Below are 17,348 nucleotides of genomic sequence, written 5' to 3'. Positions count from 1 at the left end.
AAACGGCAAATTTTTGTGAAGTGGGGGGAGAGGAAAACGAGAGGCAAATGGCAAATAATGCAAATTGTGAGGAGATGAGATTTGTGATTAAGAACCTGGTATATGTTGAAGATCCTCCCCGTTAACGGCGCCAAAAATTCCTTTTGATGTCGCTTGAAGCTACGTCGGTATTTCCCCAAAGAGGAAGGGATGATGCAGCACAGCGGCGGTAGGTATTTCCCTCAGAAATGAAACCAAGGTTATCGAACCAGTAGGATAACCAAGCAACACAACGTAAACAGCCCCTGCACACAAATAACAACACCTCGCATCCCGACGTGTTAAAGGGGTTGTCAATCCCTTTCAGGTAACGGCGCCTCAAGATGGTGCGTGGACGGGAGAAATTTGTAATAGATTGAATAAATAGATCGCAAATAAAATAAAGTGCAGCAAAGTATTTTTGTATTTTTTGTTTAATAGATCTGAAAATAAATGCAAAGGAAAAGTAGATCACAAAGGCAAATATATGAGAAAGAGACCCGGGGGCCGTAGGTTTCACTAGTGGCTTCTCTCGAGAAAAATAGCAAACGGTGGGTAAACAAATTACTGTTGGGCAATTGATGGAACTTCAAATAATCATGGCGATATCCAGGCAATGATCATTATATAAGCATCACGTCCAAGATTAGTAGACTGACTCCTGCCTGCATCTACTACTATTACTCCACACATCGACCGCTATCCAGCATGCATCTAGTGTATTAAGTTCATGAAGAAACGGAGTAATGCAATAAGAACGATGACATGATGTAGACAAGATCTATCTATGTAGAGATAGACCCCATCATTTTATCCTTAGTACCAATGATACATACGTGTCGGTTCCCCTTCTGTCACTGGGATCAAGCACCATAAGATCGAACCCACTACAAAGCACCTCTTCCCATTGCAAAATAAATAGATCAAGTTGGCCAAACAAAACCCAAATATCGGAGAAGAAATACGAGGCTATAAGAGATCATGCATAAAAGAGATCAAAGAAACTCAAATACTTTCATGGATATAAGAAGATATAACTGATCATAAACTCAAAGTTCATCAGATCCCAACAAACACACCGCAAAAGAGTTACATCATATGGATCTTCAAGAGACCATTGTATTGAGAATTCAGCGAGAGAGAGCAAGCCATCTAGCTACTAACTACGGACCCCGAAGGTCTACAAAGAACTACTCACGCATCATCGAAGAAGCACCAATGGAGGTAGTGAACCCCATCCGAGATGCTGTCTAGATTGGATCTGGTGGTTCTGGATTCTGCGGCGGCTGGATCAATATTTCGTCGACTCCCCTAGGGTTTTGGGAATATTGGGGTATTTATAGAGCAAAGAGGCGGTCCGGGGGAACCCGAGGTGGGCACAACCCACCAGGGCGCGCCTGGGCCTCCTGGCGCGCCCTGGTGGGTTGTGCCCTCCTCGGGGCACCCCCCAGGCACAGTCAGGGCCCATTATGTTCCTTCTGGTTCAAAAAAATCTCCGTGAAATTTTGTTGTATTTGGACTCCGTCTGATATTGATTTCCTGCGATGTAAAAACATGCAGAAAACAACAACTGGCACTTGGCATTATGTCAATAGGTTAGTACCAAATAATGATATAAAATGATTATAAAACATCCAAGATTGATAATATAACAACATGGAACAATAAAAAATTATAGATACGTTGGAGACGTATCAAGGAACGTATGGGTTGGTTAAAGTGCAGATGGCATTAATCCTTTTGGGAAGCAGAGCAGCAATCATAGCACCTGACCCGTGACTCTATGTATCTATAACCAGGACTAAAAGTTGTGGGCATTAGTTCCGATCGTTTTGTCCCAGTTGCAGAACCGGGACTAAAGGCCCTCTAAAACCGGGACTAAAGGCCCTCAGGGGAGCAGAAATAAGGATCCACCTATTGAGCGGGGCTACAAACACACGCAGTGATTTATTAGGCAACACTAAGCACACCCAGCCAGACATCCAAATGCGATCGGCGATTCTATGTATACTCTGTGGGGTCAACTGACCCCGCAGCTTTTGAAGAAAACAACCTGAATTTACTGTACAACTATTGTACATTATGAAGACAATAATCCTAAAAATTAGCAATGACCCCACAAATTTCTCTGGCTGGCTTCGCTTTCTGATACTCTTTTCTGCAAATGTATTGTACATGTGTTATCTATTTTTAACTTTTCAGAGTTGAGAGAACCAAGAAAGACCTATAAAGAGAGATTATAGTTATGCCAGATATAGCTATAGGAGGAAGACATAGCAAACGTCGTAAGCGTCAATAAACAAAACGAATTTTCGGACAAATTATTGGGACCGAATTGTTCGAGTTTAATACTCCTACCGTGTTCAACATGATGCAATGCCAGAGTCATAAGTGCAAGTGCCTCATCAATATCATCAAAAGGAGAGCGGACGTTTGGCTCCCGGGAGCCATATAGGCCTTTTTTTGAAAACAAATCGAAATTCAAACTTTTCTGCTTAAAAAAAATCTGTACAAAAATTGTGCAAGTAAACAAGTATGTTATGTCTATTTGTGTAAAATTTCAGAATGAAAAAGACAAATTCATGGTCTGAGAGGATGAATAGTATCATGTGTTAAAAAGCCTCAGATTTGTCTTTTTTGCACAACCCTCATTTCAACTTATTTTGCCCTGAAAATTTACACACATGTGTGTTATGCCTTCATGTATATGTGTGTTTTTTCAGAATTTTTTGAAATGTAGAAAATATGAAATTCAACAAAATTCAAAATTTTGGAAGCTCGGCCTCCAAAGACAATATTCGCATCAAAAGATGCTATTAATATGTATCTAAAAAGGTTCCAAAGTAACGGCCTCAATCAAACGTCTTGTACGTATCCTGTAGTATGTCTTTTCTCCTTTTTGGCAAGCACGAAAGCACCTTGTATGTATGTATGTATGTATGTCCTTTTAAAGACTTGTATGCCTACACGTCTACGTTAGACACATGTGTGGGGTGCTGAGATCGATCGATGGTGTTATGACTCCTTGTCGTGTGGCAAATCTCTGCTCGAGGATAAAGAAAACACGAGGTTTCATCATAAGTGGCGCCAAAATGCATTCATGGTCCATGTCAGATTGATAGATCTGAACGATGGATCTGCATGGTGTTATAAGTTGCAGGATTTGCGTGCCTTGCCCGCTGTCACGGCCTATTACCCAGGCCGGGACGTCCCAGTTCCCTCCCACCCGTGAACTCTGAATAGTTGCCGGTTGGCCCTTCCTGTCACAGGTAGAAATGGCCCGATTCCCTTCAAAGATTTACAAAAATGGATCACGGATCACCTATATACTCCGTTAGTTTTTTTTGAAAAGGAGGATCAACTCCCGGCTTCTGCATCTGGACGATGCATGCGGTCATCTTATTAATTACTAACAGAGACCATACAAAGTAATACATCAGTGAGCCTGAAGCCACCATCTAGGCAACACCTCTTGTTACTCCTATACCATTGATAAAGGTGTGCCGAATATCCGAGCCTAATACCAAACGGACATCGCACCAAACCCTAACATCTAAAGCCGGATGCCCCAGCCCAGCCACACACCGGGACAGGGTCCCATATCGGACCGACGCACTCTCAGAGGCTGCCGACGCCATCTTCCACCGGCCCATCTCCAGAGGAGCAACTGACCCATCGACCTTGCCTGGCGTGCCGTTGACGCCACCACGCGGCCCGACAACTCCACCATCCTACACGAATCCGTCCACACGTGCCCATCGCCGAACCTCCGCAGCACCATGCCACCGGGATCCGCCGTCGGCCTTCCGGTGGATGAGACACCGCTCTTCCGCTTGTCCCGTCTAACTAGCACTTGCTCCAAAATGATGCCCTCAAGGGGGACAATGACATCAAAGGTACCATCATCGTCTGATCCGGTAGACCCAGATCTAGGGTTTCCCCCCGGAGCATCACGAGTAGGGTGCCACGACCTGCAACAACGATGCCTCGAGAAGGGAAAGACGTCATAGACGCCGCCATCGTCCGCCACGACTGAAGTCTGCGCGATTTTTACCGGAAGTCGCGTCCCCCCAACCTTGCAGCTGGCTGGAACCGAACGGAGCCTCGCCGTGGAGACGAGGGCCGCCGTCGGCATGCCGGCAGGAAGCCTCCAGCCGCCCCTCACCGGTCCTCCTCGCTCCACCGGCCAGCCAAGGCCGTACCGAGATGGATCTGGATAGGACGCCAGATCCGCAGCCATCGGAGCCACTCATGTGCCCACGGCCGCCACACCGTCGGCCATGTAGGTTCCCATCGCCGCCGCGCAGCAGGGGCGCCGCCCTGACTGCCGCCCCCGGCCTCCCTGCGTGAGACGCCGTCTCCGCCTCACTGGATCTGCCGCGGCGACTACCCGCCCTGGATAATCGGTATAGGGCCGCCCGCCACCGCGGCCCTTGCCGGCGGCAGCGGCGGCTGGGGATGGAGGAGCGGGGAGGGGCTGGCGGCGCGGGATCGGGGGCCTCTGGCGCCGCCCGAGGGGAGGCGACGCGACGGGAAGGATATACTCCATTGGTTGTCCGTTTTCTTTCTCATAACGGTGATTTTGTCCTAGCCGTTGGATTGAAATCCATTAATCTATCCGTTTTGTGCCTTTTCTCTGAACCAAATCTCAAAAAAGACATCCATTTTGGAAAGCGATGGATAGAATGACCCGTCAGTGAATATACTGATACACTTTAGCCTCGGTAAGTAGATAGACGAAAGAGACGTGTGTTTGATCTCAAGAGAAATTGCACACACACATGCTTCCATCTCATCTGCTGGACAGTCTATCCGGACATGCATGCAAAAGTAAAGGAGAAAGTAGTGAAGTGAAGTGGATATATTCTGTTCTTCTGGGGCACCATGCCATGCATGCATGCATGCATTTCATGAACCGTAGCTGTCCATCTACGTGGAGTGGGCAGGCTATGACCCATGCCATGTCAAATTGCCAATTGCCCCACCGAAACTCTTGCCCCACTCCCAAATTAGTGGATTCCGTAGCACATTAGCATGCATGAATGGAACGGCTAACTGGATATTGTCGTGTTCCAAAAAATAAGGGAAAGTGTGATTCTTATGTGTGTCTGTTAGGTGCTGGACGTGGGCTAAGCAGCTAGGGCAATCAAGATGAGTATTGACAATGTTGAGCTCAATGTACTTATGAAATCAGATTCTGGAGCGTGCAGTAAATTAGGGTATACTCCTCGGCTCCTGGCTCTCTTCTTTCTAGATCCTCTGTGATGATACTACCCCCTCAATCTCATCCCCAGTGCTTTCACCAACTTTGCCAAACAGTGACATTATCATGGGTCAAAACATTTGCTAATCGTAACCACTAACCACTAGCATTAACTACTACAGTACTAGATATAAAAGACACGCATAGAAGGAAGTGAGACTATGTATAGATTAGCCGGACTGTCAGCGTCGATTCAGCTGAGGCGGAGGTGAGGAAAGACACATGATTCGGGCTCGCGATCCGCCGGCAAGCATCATGTCATCATGTGCCGCGCAACCAGATATATCCACCACAGAAGGGTCATAAGCCATCCTGCCATGCCACCATGAATGGATGAATCAGAGGAGAAGCTAGCAGCGAGCCCAAGAAAGGAGCGAGGTGTGTAAGCCTTCTCGTCTCCCAATGGACGAATTGAAGTGGAGTGGAGGAGCTACATGCATGCCAATTGCTGCTGTACTAGAATTACTGTCCATTTATTTCGTGGCTCCCTAGAGATTCTCGGCGGAAGAGACAAGAGCATACTGTCGGAAACGAATATTTTGACAATGCTACTCGATGTATTGATCGGTGCATAGCTCACGTATATATGGAGTACAAAGTGGGTCACAACCTCAACAATACAATCACTAGGAGGTGGGCCGGACTATACAATATACATGCACAAACCATATATTCAACACACCCCCCAGTCGAAGCGTCGCCGGAGACGCAAAGACGGGACCTAAACTCCTCGAAAACAGAAGTAGGAAGTCCTTTTGTCATAACATCGGCAAACTGTTGCGCCGTCGGGACGTGGAGGACCCGGATGCGCCCAAGGGCCACCTGCTCACGAACAAAGTGTATGTCGAGCTCAATGTGCTTCGTTCGTCGATGGTGGACCGGGTTGGCGGAGAGGTACACGGTGGAGACGTTGTCGCAATAGACGAGCGTGGCCTTGTGAACATCACAAAGCAACTCCTGGAGCAGCTGCCAAAGCCAAGAGCATTCGGCAACGGTGTTAGGCACTGCCCAATACTCTGCCTCGGCACTCGAGCGGGAGACTATGGGCTGTCGCTTGGAAGACCAAGAGATCAGAGACGGCCCAAGGTAGACACAGTACCCCGAAGTGGAGCGCCGTGTGTCCGGGCAGCCAGCCTAGTCCGCATCAGAGTAGGCGACGAGGTCGGTGGAGGCGGAGGCCGTCAGTGTAAGTCCCATGGACGGGGTGCCGCGTATGTAACGGAGGATACGCTTCACCAAGGTCCAGTGAGAGTCACGCGGAGCATGCATGTGAAGACAGACCTGCTGAAGGGCATACTGCAAGTCGGGGCGCGTCAGAGTAAGGTACTGCAAAGCACCCACAATGGAGCGATAGAAGGCTGCGTCGGATGCGGGAGAGCCCTCCAGAGCTGAAACCTTGCCCTTGGTGTCAACAGGCGTGGGAGCGGGCTTGCAGTTAAGCATGCCAGCACGATCGAGAAGCTCATGGGCGTAACGCTGCTGGTGCAGAAAGAACCCATCTGGCCGTCGAACCACCTCAATGCCGAGGAAGTAGTGAAGGGGCCCCAAGTCCTTCAGGGCAAACTCATCGCGAAGACGAGCAGTAAGCCGCTGGAGGAGCGCGACAGTGGATGCCGTCAGGATGATGTCATCGACGTAGAGCAACAAGTAGGCCGTGTCAACCCCGTGATGGTACACGAAGAGGGACGCGTCGGAGCGAGTCGATGTAAATCCGAGCGTCTGCAGGAAGGCAGCGATGCGCTGGTACCAGGCCCGAGGCGCCTGCTTCAACCCGTAAAGAGAACGGGCGAGCAAACACACATGGTCCGGATGTGTGGCGTCGACGAAGCTGGTGGGCTGCTCACAGCACACCTGCTCGGCGAGGTGGAAGTGCAAGAAGGCGTTGGAGACGTCCAACTGATGCACAGGCCAAGCTCGGGAGACGGCCAGCTGAAGCACGGTGCGGATCATGCCCGGTTTAACACCCGGGGCAAAAGTGTCTGTGAAGTCCACGCCCGCATGTTGCCGAAAGCCTCGAACCACCCAGCGAGCTTTGTAGCGCTCGAGAGTGCCGTCCGGACGAGTCTTGTGCCGAAAGACCCACTTGCCCGTGATGATGTTGGCATGAGGCGACCAAGGGACAAGCTGCCAGGTGCGGTTCCGTTGGAGCGCGTCGAACTCTTCCTGCATCGCAGCGAGCCAATGAGGATCCCGAAGGGCGGCTCGAGCTGACGATGGGAGAGGGGACGGCTCGAAGACGGAAGCAGCGAGAAGATACTCATCGCTGGTGTACCGCGTACTCGGGCGTAAGGTGCCAGCCCGAGAGCGAGTCATCGGGCGGGGCAGCGAGTCCGGGTTGGGCGACGGGCGAAGACGAAGAAGAGCCCGCCACCGCCGATGCCGCGGGTGAGGCCGCGGGCGAGGCCACCACGGGCGAGGCCGTGGGTGTGGTCGCGGGCGAGGCCACAGGTGAGGGCGCGGGGGGCGCCGAGGAGGCCCGCGCAGCAGCCGGGGAGGCCGATGGCGGCGCAGGGGGTGTCGCGGGCGCCGGGAGGGGTGCAGCTCCTAAGGCAGCCAGCCGGAGAGGAACTCGACCCGTGGCGCGGGGGGCACCCTCAAAGCCGGGAGGCGGCCCGAGAGAAGCTCGCGAGCGACCGTCAGTGGGAGCGGGCAAGGCCGCAACATCCGAAGGTACCTGCTGAAACGGAAAAAACATCTCATCAAAGTAAACGTGTCGGGAAGTGATCACCCGATGTGAGATAGGATCATAGCAGCGGTAGCCTTTGGTGTTGGGGGATAGCCAAGAAAAATACAGGCCACGGACCGTGGTGCGAGCTTATGAGGAGTAGTGGAAGCGATGCTAGAGTAGCACAGGCAACCGAAGATGCGGAGCTCGGTGTAGGAAGGTGGCGTGCCGAACAAAAGATGATGAGGAGCAAAATTCCCGCGAGTGCGACAGGGACGGATGTTGAGGAGTAGTGATGCGGTGGCGAGCGCGTTGGGCCAGAAACGTGGTGGCACGTTGGCGTGAAAGAGGAGGGTGCGAACGCAGTCATTAAGAGTGCGAAGCACGCGCTCAGCGCGCCCATTTTGTTGCGAAGTGTACGAGCAAGTGAGACGAAAAATCGTGTCGTGTGTGGCGAGAAGGTTGCGGATCGCAAGATTATCGAACTCCTTCCCGTTGTCTGTTTTGCAACGCATGAATGGGGCGACCAAACTGCGTGGAGACATAGGAGTAGAATGCGGTGAGAGTGGCAACAGAATCCGACTTTCGCCGCAACGGGAAGGTCCACACATAGTGTGAAAAATCATCAAGTATAACAAGATAATAAAGATAGCCCGTATTACTTGCAACAGGAGAGGTCCAAACATCACTATGAATTAACTCAAATGGGTATGATGCAACATGCGAGGAAGTGCTAAAGGGAAGACGAACATGTTTGCCGAGACGACAAGCATGACAAGTGTGATTGTTGATCTTATTACACGTGAATGAAAAACTGCGAAGAATATGACGAAGGGTGGCGGTGTTGGGATGACCGAGACGAGCATGCCAAAGGTCCACTCCGGCGGAAAGCGCCATGGGTGCAGCGACGGAGGATGTGGATGAGTGGACCGGGTAGAGCTCGTCGCGGCTGTCACATTGGTGGAGCACCATCCGGGTACGGGCATCCTTAACAGAAAAGCCAAACATGTCAAATTCAACGGTGACAGGATTTTCACGTGTAAGAGAACAAACGGAAACTAGATTTTTAATGATGTCAGGTGAAACGAGTACGTTAGAAAGATATAACGGCATGGAGTTAGAAGGAAAAGCAGCATGGCCGACATGAGTGATAGGCATGGAGGAACCGTCGCCCACGGTAATGCGAGCAGCGATGTGAGCGGGGTGAGCGGTAAGAAGGTTACCGGGGTTGGCGGCCATGTGAGCCGTGGCTCCGGTGTCCATATACCAGTCACCACCGCCAGTGTACTGCCGTGGCGTGGGGGCGGTGTGGAGGGCCGCTGGCAGCGCGGGGTCCCAAGGCGCCAGCGGGAGGACCGGGGCCGACGGCAGCGGCTGTGGCGGCGGCGCCGCGAACCCACCGGCCGAAGGCAGCCCATAGGCCGCCGAGGGGCCGTAGAGCGGCGCCGGCGGATACGACTGAGGGGCCGCGTACAGAGCCTGATGAGGGGCCGGGCGGGCGCCAAAAAAACCGGGGACGGGGGCGCACGGTATAGGCATGGAGTACGCATGAACAACCCCCGTCCAGGGGTTCTGCCCGGCCTGCCAGGGCGCCGGCGGGAGCTGTTGCTGCGGCTGGCGCGGCGCCCAGCCGTGGGCAGCCAGCGGCTGCTGCTGCTGCTTGCGGCCACCTCGGCCACGACGCCCGCCCCGGCGCTGCTGCTGCTCGGCGGGGGGCGGCGGAGGGGCCTGCGGCGGCGCCGGGTAGGGGAACCTGGGCGGCGGCTGCGCCTGGAAGGGGCCCGGGACGGGCCGCTGCGGGGGAGCCGGGGCGGTTGGCGGCGCACCGCCGCGGGTGCCGGCGTTGAGAGCCGGATGGGTGGCCCGGGTGCGCCATATCCGCATCCTCCTCTCCTCCAGCTTCAGGTACGCGACGATCTTGGGGAAGGTCGTGTTGGTGATGAGAGGGATGTTGGAGGCGGCGTTCCCGAAGTCTTCTTTCAGGCCGGCGATGAGGGTGCTGAGGAGAAGCTCGTCGGAGACATTCTCGCCGAGGTCACGGAGCTCGTCAACAAGCTTCTTGAAGCGCATGCAATAATCGTCAACAGACGAGTCAAGCTGTTGGCACCCAAAAAACTCGCCGTGCAAGAAAACCTTGCGTTGGAGCGCGTTGTCGGTGAAGAGGCCGCTGAGCTTAGTCCAAACGACGTGAGCGTCATCATCGGCGGAGACCACCGTGTGGAAGAGGTCCTTCGAGATGGTGGTGTAGAACCAGCGGATGAGAGTCGCGTCGATGGACGTCCACTCCTCATCGTCCTCCATGAAGCGGGAGTTCACGGAGCCATCGATGTGATCCCGGAGATTGTACTCACAGAACACAAGGGAGAAGTACGCCTTCCAGGCATAGTAGGTGGAGGTGAGGTGATCGAGGACGACGGGAACCCGAGCGAGGATATTGAGATCGCGGATGACGACGGGATCGGGGCCTTCGAAGGGGTTGGTGCGGCGGCTGCGGGTGGTACCGGTGGAATCGGGGGAGGCCATAGCCGAGAGGGGGGGTGCAGCGGCGCGTGGTGAAGCGGCGCGGCGGGGTGGCGGCGCTGCGGGGTGCGGGCGGAAGCGCGAAGCGGCGGCGGCACACAGGGGGCGGCGGCGAGGAGACGCGGCGGCGGCGGCTGCGGCGATGGGATCGCGGCGGCGGCGGCAAGGGTTAGGGTTAGGATCGTAGGTATGATACCATTTTGGAAACGAATATTTTGACAATGCTACTCGACGTATTGATCGGTGCATAGCGCACGTATATATGAAGTACAAGGTGGGCCACAACCTTAACTATACAATGACTAGGAGGTGGACCGGACTATACAATACACATGCACAAACCATATATTCAACACATACTACTACAGCGAGCATATGGGACGGGGTTCGTCGTTGGATGGAAGCGCAGTGCAGGGAAGATCAGATCAAAGGAGGAAAGAAAGAATTGAAGGCGCGCATTTGCACGGAAGACGCACGCTGCCGCAGCAACATTTATGCTGCCTTGCCTGCAATCGAGGTTGATGCAGCCTTCTTCTTGGATGGACGGCCGTCCGGCAATGGGGTCCTGCAAACTGCTGTGTGTCATTCATGCCTGTCCACTTGTCCACCCGCCCGGGATCTTGCCTGTGCCTGTGTGCAGCGGCAGATGGACGATGGATATGTTTGGGCCACTGACGATGTGTACGCACTGAATTTCAGAGAGAGATTCCTCGCGACCTCAAGTGACTAGATGGATCAAACAAAACCCAGCGTAATCAAAGTCAGGTGTTTTTGCCTCAAAATCCAAGAAGATTAAGTGGAAATTTCGTTGCTCCGTCTCGCATTCTTTTTTCGCGGGCTCTCGTACTCGACAGCAATGCATATCCCCGGTGCGTACTACTGGTCATGGTACGTTTGCTTTCCAAAAGCAGCTGCTAGCTGAGCCTCTCCTGTCCCGTCCCACCACTTTGAGCAGCAACGAAACAGAACTAGTAGGACTACGAGAGATGCTTGCTTGTCTGGGACGGATGCGATGGAATGGCAGAACAAAAACGCTGAATCCCACAGGGTGAATTCCTGTCGGCCCCATTTCCTGACCCGCCCTAGGCAGCTAGCACTGCACTAGAGAGGTCAAACGAGACGGAACAAAAAAGAAGACGAGAAAATTCAGACCTATATAAATACGACGGGTGTTTTTTAACTTTAAAATGCAGAACAAAATAAAATTTGTTCTAAATTTGAAGGTGTGCCAAAACGATGAATTTTCTTCCTCCCATGGAGAGGTGGTGGTGGAGCACATGCATGTCAAAGTTACTTTTCCTAATCCAGAGATGCAGTTGCAAGCGACTTTCCTCGCGCAAAGCTATTGGTCAGTTTAGGCGTGCAGCACAGATGTGCGCCTGAAATGGCTTCATACGCCAGGGCTGACTAGCACTACCCGTATTCAGCTCAAATATGAGGGCGACCAGGCGCGTCCGTCACGTCAGATTGATGATGGGGTCCCACGTGAAAGCGCCCAGAAATCCGACGGTCCGATGGACGTCTTCTTTGGTGTGTGTGTGTGTGTGTGCAGGAGGGGGGTGGTGAGATGGCCACATGGCACCGCTCCGGCTCACTGCCCGAGGCCAAGTCTGGGTATTTAAGCCGGCCGGCGTCCCCCAACCCTAGCCCATCCACCACCTCCCTCTCCGTGCCACCAGCCCGAACCCATCCACCTCCTCTGTCTCCCGCTCTGCCGCTCTTCCCACGCTTTCCGGCTTCGCCATGGTCCGGCAGAAGATAACCACGCACGGTATGCTCACGCCGGAGCGCTAGAACCAGGTCGAGCAAGAGATCCGGGAGAGGAATGCCATGCGCGGGCTACCTCCGAACTCGCCATAGCCGGAGGAGGAGGAGCAGGCGGATGAGGACGAAGAAGAGGAGCAGCAGCCGGCTCCGATGGTGGTGGAGGATCTAGAGGCAGAGCAGCGGGAGCAGGATCTGGCGCCGGCTCCGGGTTTCAATATGGAGGACGCAAAGGCGGAGTTTGCTGTCGCACAAGTGGACGTGATGGAGGAGGAGCATGCCATCGTGGAGTCCATCTAGGATGAGGCCTATGTGGAGGCCAATCAGCAGTCATCCGGCAAGAACGGGCGTCGACCGACGCGCTTTTCGACGAGGTCGAAGTTGAGATAGATGCGGAGGAGAGCTGCGGCTGCCGCCCATGTACCAGGAGCCGGGCACGGAGATAGTGGACACCCCGATGAGTACTAGGGTAGTTGATCTACGCAGTACGTGAATTGTTTTTTCTTTGCATGCTTTGTTATGGATTTAAGATTTATAATATGAGATATCCGGATGCCGATGAGCAAATTTAAGGATTGGTTGATCACTACCCGCAGACGTGCCCGTGGGCGTTTGAGGGTTTGGATTTGCCAGTCCGACTGGCCTGCCTGCGAGCCTTTGCTTTAGTCGAGGGAGGGAGATCAAAGTCGTCGATTGGGGTAAAAAATCCCTAGCCATGGACTCCTTTTCTTTTCCTTTTGTTTTTTACGCGTGTAAACAGATGGCTTTTTGCGATTTTCACACTGTTGGTACGCACGCGGCGATGACCGGACGGACTTGGTGGTGACTAGTCCACAGCAGTTCTCCAGAGAAAGAAAGGGGTTCTCCTGTAGAAAGATTCTCGTTCTGTAGATAAAACCCTTTTTAAGTCAGTAAATTTTTTAATCACACTGAAAGGTTACATTCATGCACACAACTATTCATGCACCATAATTTGTTTCCCAAGGAATCGCTGGAACGCATGGTCCAGTCACGTCGAAAGAGCTAGCAGCATTTGTAGATGCCTCATACTATTTGCAAGCTGCATGGAAGCGCAGCACCAGCGTGTGTGCCGAGGTCAGACCCAAGAAGCTCCCTACCCTACACATTGGTGGACGGTGTGGAGCCTACGCACCAGACCTCGCGTAGAGGGTGGTTTGGCATCTCCCGATCAAAAGAGCAATGCCGCCTCTCCCTCCCTATTCGATGTAGGAAGTTTTGCACAAGAATCTGGGGAGACGGAAAGGTGGCTTCCTCGGCAATGTTGTTGCCGAGCTGGTGCGTACCTTGCCGCCCAAGGTTTGGAATATGCTCAGCAATGGGCAAGATAGATCACACGGTTTGGCATGCATCCGACTATTCTTCTCCTCTCACCTGGGGTTTATAGTTCGACATAAAAGAAAAAAAAGCCCCGTCATCCATATCGAGCTGACTCAAAATAGCATTAGCTAGCCTTTGGTGTAAATCATGGCGATGATGAACCGATCCAACGTGATTTAGTAGCATTTTAATAATCTCGGCGAGAGGATTCAGAATCAGACAGATTTTAATAATCACACGGTTTGGCAAGGACGTACAGTACAGGGGTCGTTTGCGCCATCATCGATTCATCGTCCCTTCCCTCTCATCCTATCCTAGCTAGCCCAGCTAAGATGATAGTGTAACAACATTCTTACATCTCAAAAAAATTATATTAAGATGACACCGTACTAGTAGCTTGCATGTGCCCTAATGGAACTGCTGAGAATTTCGTGTGTTGGTTGAGCGACAATGCCGCCATGGCTAGGGCACGGTTCTCGGTCAATTAAATATTGCTAGGCCGCAACTAATCAGCTAGTTTCTATATATGAGAAAAACATTCTACCTAGCTCAGCATGTGACACATGCATCAGCTGGTCACGCCTTGGATATTTTATGTTCGTGCATTTGGTTGTGTGGAAAGATCCTCGCCGGCCAAGGGTTCTTAACAACTAAATTAGTCATGCTTGTACAAATAATTAATCTGGAAATCTATGAACGTACGTTCACGTAGTAGAGTATCATGCATGGTGGTGATTGCCATGATGACGCCCACAATCAGCTGATCCATATTGTAGGGCATATGCATGCACTGGTATTATTCTACTAGTGTGTTTTTGTTCATTGTTTAATTATAGAGCGGGCCGGGACTGGATTCTCTACGGCCGATCGATATGATGCCTTTTGCTGTCGATCCCGATGGCAACGTGGTCGTTGGTCAACAGTGCAAAGTGTACATGAGCGCGAGTCTACTACGTCGTACGACTGCTACGCAGCTAGAGGAGTATTTGACAAAAAAAACTATCACATTTCACGTTACTGTCCCACATAACTACCACATTTTGAAAACTGACCAAAAACTTCAGTTTAGTGTTAATTTCATGACAAAAAACTACCAGGTCAAGTTGATAACAGATTGAACCGTTTTAAACGCCTTTATGACAGATCTGGCCCACCAGTCAAGACAGCGGCCGTGCTAACGGCTAACGGCGCTCGCCTGCCGCTCGTTAGCCGCACGCGTCGGTCGAGCCCGGTCGGACCAGGACTAACCTGGCCGACCGGCTCGCTCGTCGTCCTCCCCTCTCACTCTCCCCCGAGCTCACTGTCCTAGCCCTAGCCGTCTTCGTTCATGGCGGCGGCGTATCCAATCTCCGGCGCCGAATCGCTTGGAGGAGCGCCCCCCGACGTGCTGGGCGGCGGGGATGCCGTCTTCGTTGAGGTTGATAACTGGCTAGGCAGCAATAGCTTTGCGGCCGAAAACCAATCCCAGCCTCAATCTCAGCCGTCCCAGACGATTGTGAGGCGGCGTGTAGCAGCAGCGTCGAAGAGAAGAAGCGCAGCTCGAGGCCGGCGCAAGCTTCCTTGTCCTGCTGGCGGCACGAGGTATGGCAACAGATTTATAATTGTTTTTCTGAAATGGTTTGTTTTATTAGGAATCACGATATATAGGCTAGTTGCATAGTTAGATTTACATTAGAACCATGTTTGAGCACAATGGAAATTGAAATCTGTTGGGAACATTAACATTTTTTTTGCTGTGACTGAATCCAAAATGTCAGAAAATAGAAAATTTGAACGGTCAGACACTAAATATTGTGCAGACCATTTAATTATAAATTTTCCAATTTGTGGTACAGTATTGATGACCCAAAGTGGGAAATTTGGTTCCATTTCTTAGCCAGAGAATCTATGCTTAGAGGAATTTACCAGTCAGACATATCATTTTTTACTATGGTTTTTCTTATTCGGAGTGAGGGCTATGGAGGTGATGATTATGTGTACTATGTTCTCGATGAGGAGAAAGGAATAGAAGGTATGGAGCATCTTGGTTCTGAACATGATGTGCAGCGGATGTTGATCCACTTTGAGAAGGAAAAGAGTGTGAACATACGAGTTGTCAGAGAAGATGAGCCATGTAATGTAGATGAAAATAGAGATAGTTATTTTGCTGAACATTGCATTAACACTCAACAAAGTTGCACAAAGTTGGTGGATGCAGTCAGTGACAGAAAGGGTGAGCTTAAGCAAAGTAGTCTGCAGATGGAAGCTGACTTTAACCATTTTGAAGGTGACACTGATGTGTGTGAATTTCTTTCTGATGATGTGCAGTCAGGTTCAGATGACAACAATGTGCAATTACATCCAGGTTCCCCCTCCGAAGAAGAAGATGCAGAAGTAGATACATCAGTGGTCCAGAAACTTAAGCCAGTCAGAAACCCTGGTCCAACCATTAGGTCCCACCAAGAGGTTGAGAAAAAGGTAAAACCAGACTAGTTTCCTGAAGTAGATGAATTTTGTTTTCCTGGTGATGCTGGCATTAGTGATGAAGAAGAAGAGCCTGAAGGAGCTTTGAAACTAGCAAGTGGTAGGAAGAGAGTGTTGAAGAAGTCAAAGTAAAGGGTATGGTTCAATGAGAAGCTTCCAGATCCACATGAACAGTTTTGTAAGGGATTGTGCTTCACCACTGTTTATGAGTTCAGAGATGCACTTAGGAATTTTCACATCAGGACTCTGAGGAATTTCCAGTATCAATAGAAATGCCCCTGATAGGATTATTGTTTGGTGCTCAGAGAGAGTCCATGGATGTGATTTTTATATCAGTGCATCTAAGATAGCTCATGAAAAAACTTTCTGCATCAAGAAGTATGATATGCTGCATACTTGTGGAGCATTGGCAGAAACCACAAAGGTTACTACAAAGTGGTTGTCCAAATGAGTACAACCAGCATTGAGAGAAGACATTAGATCTCCTGTGGATGCATTAATAAAGAAGACTAAGATTAAATTCTCAGTTGATGTTTCAAGAAGTGTTGCCTATAGGGCAAGGAGGAAGGTTGTTGGTGTGGTGCAGGGTGACCACAAGCAACAGTACTTGAGGCTGAGGGATTATCTTCAAGCTGTTCTTGATACAAACCCTGGGAGCAGGTGTATTGTAACAACACGCCATATTTTATTATCTCATAAATATGAGTTAGAAATAAAAAAAAAGAAAAAAGGTACAAAGATATCCGTTTCAGGGTAAAATAAACCCTTTACTTTAATTGTTTTAAATGAAATTATTTTATTTGGAATTGGAACATTTCCGTTGACCCAGAAAACCCTGCACCCACTCCTAGATTCAAGTACATGTTCTACTGTTTGGCAGCTTCAAAGCAAGGGTTTCTTAATGGTTGTAGACCATTTATAGGTAAATATTTCCTGATTGTGTTGTACATATTTGTGTGTCAATTTTCTTATGTAGCTAATGTGTGACTCCAGGGCTTGATGGATGTTTCATCAAGTTAACCACTGGACAACAAATTATTGCTGCCACAGGAAGGGATGGCAACAACAACATCTACCCTATAGCTTTTGGTGTGGTTGACAAGGAAGATGGAGACAGTTGGACTTGATTTTTAACTCAGTTGAGATGATGCATTGGTACTGGCAACAAATTTGGAACATACACAATAATATCTGACATGCAAAAGGTTAGAAACTAAATCATTGATCATAGTTGCTATAGTAATTCAGTGAATTATGTGAGTGTGTTCATATGTACATATATTTTGTGAATGTGCAGGGTTTACTTAAGGCAATAAA

The sequence above is a fragment of the Triticum aestivum genome, chromosome 6D (assembly GCF_018294505.1).
Source record: "Triticum aestivum cultivar Chinese Spring chromosome 6D, IWGSC CS RefSeq v2.1, whole genome shotgun sequence".
Classification (NCBI taxonomy): Eukaryota; Viridiplantae; Streptophyta; class Magnoliopsida; order Poales; family Poaceae; genus Triticum; species Triticum aestivum.
Note: the sequence above shows the minus strand (reverse complement) of the source record.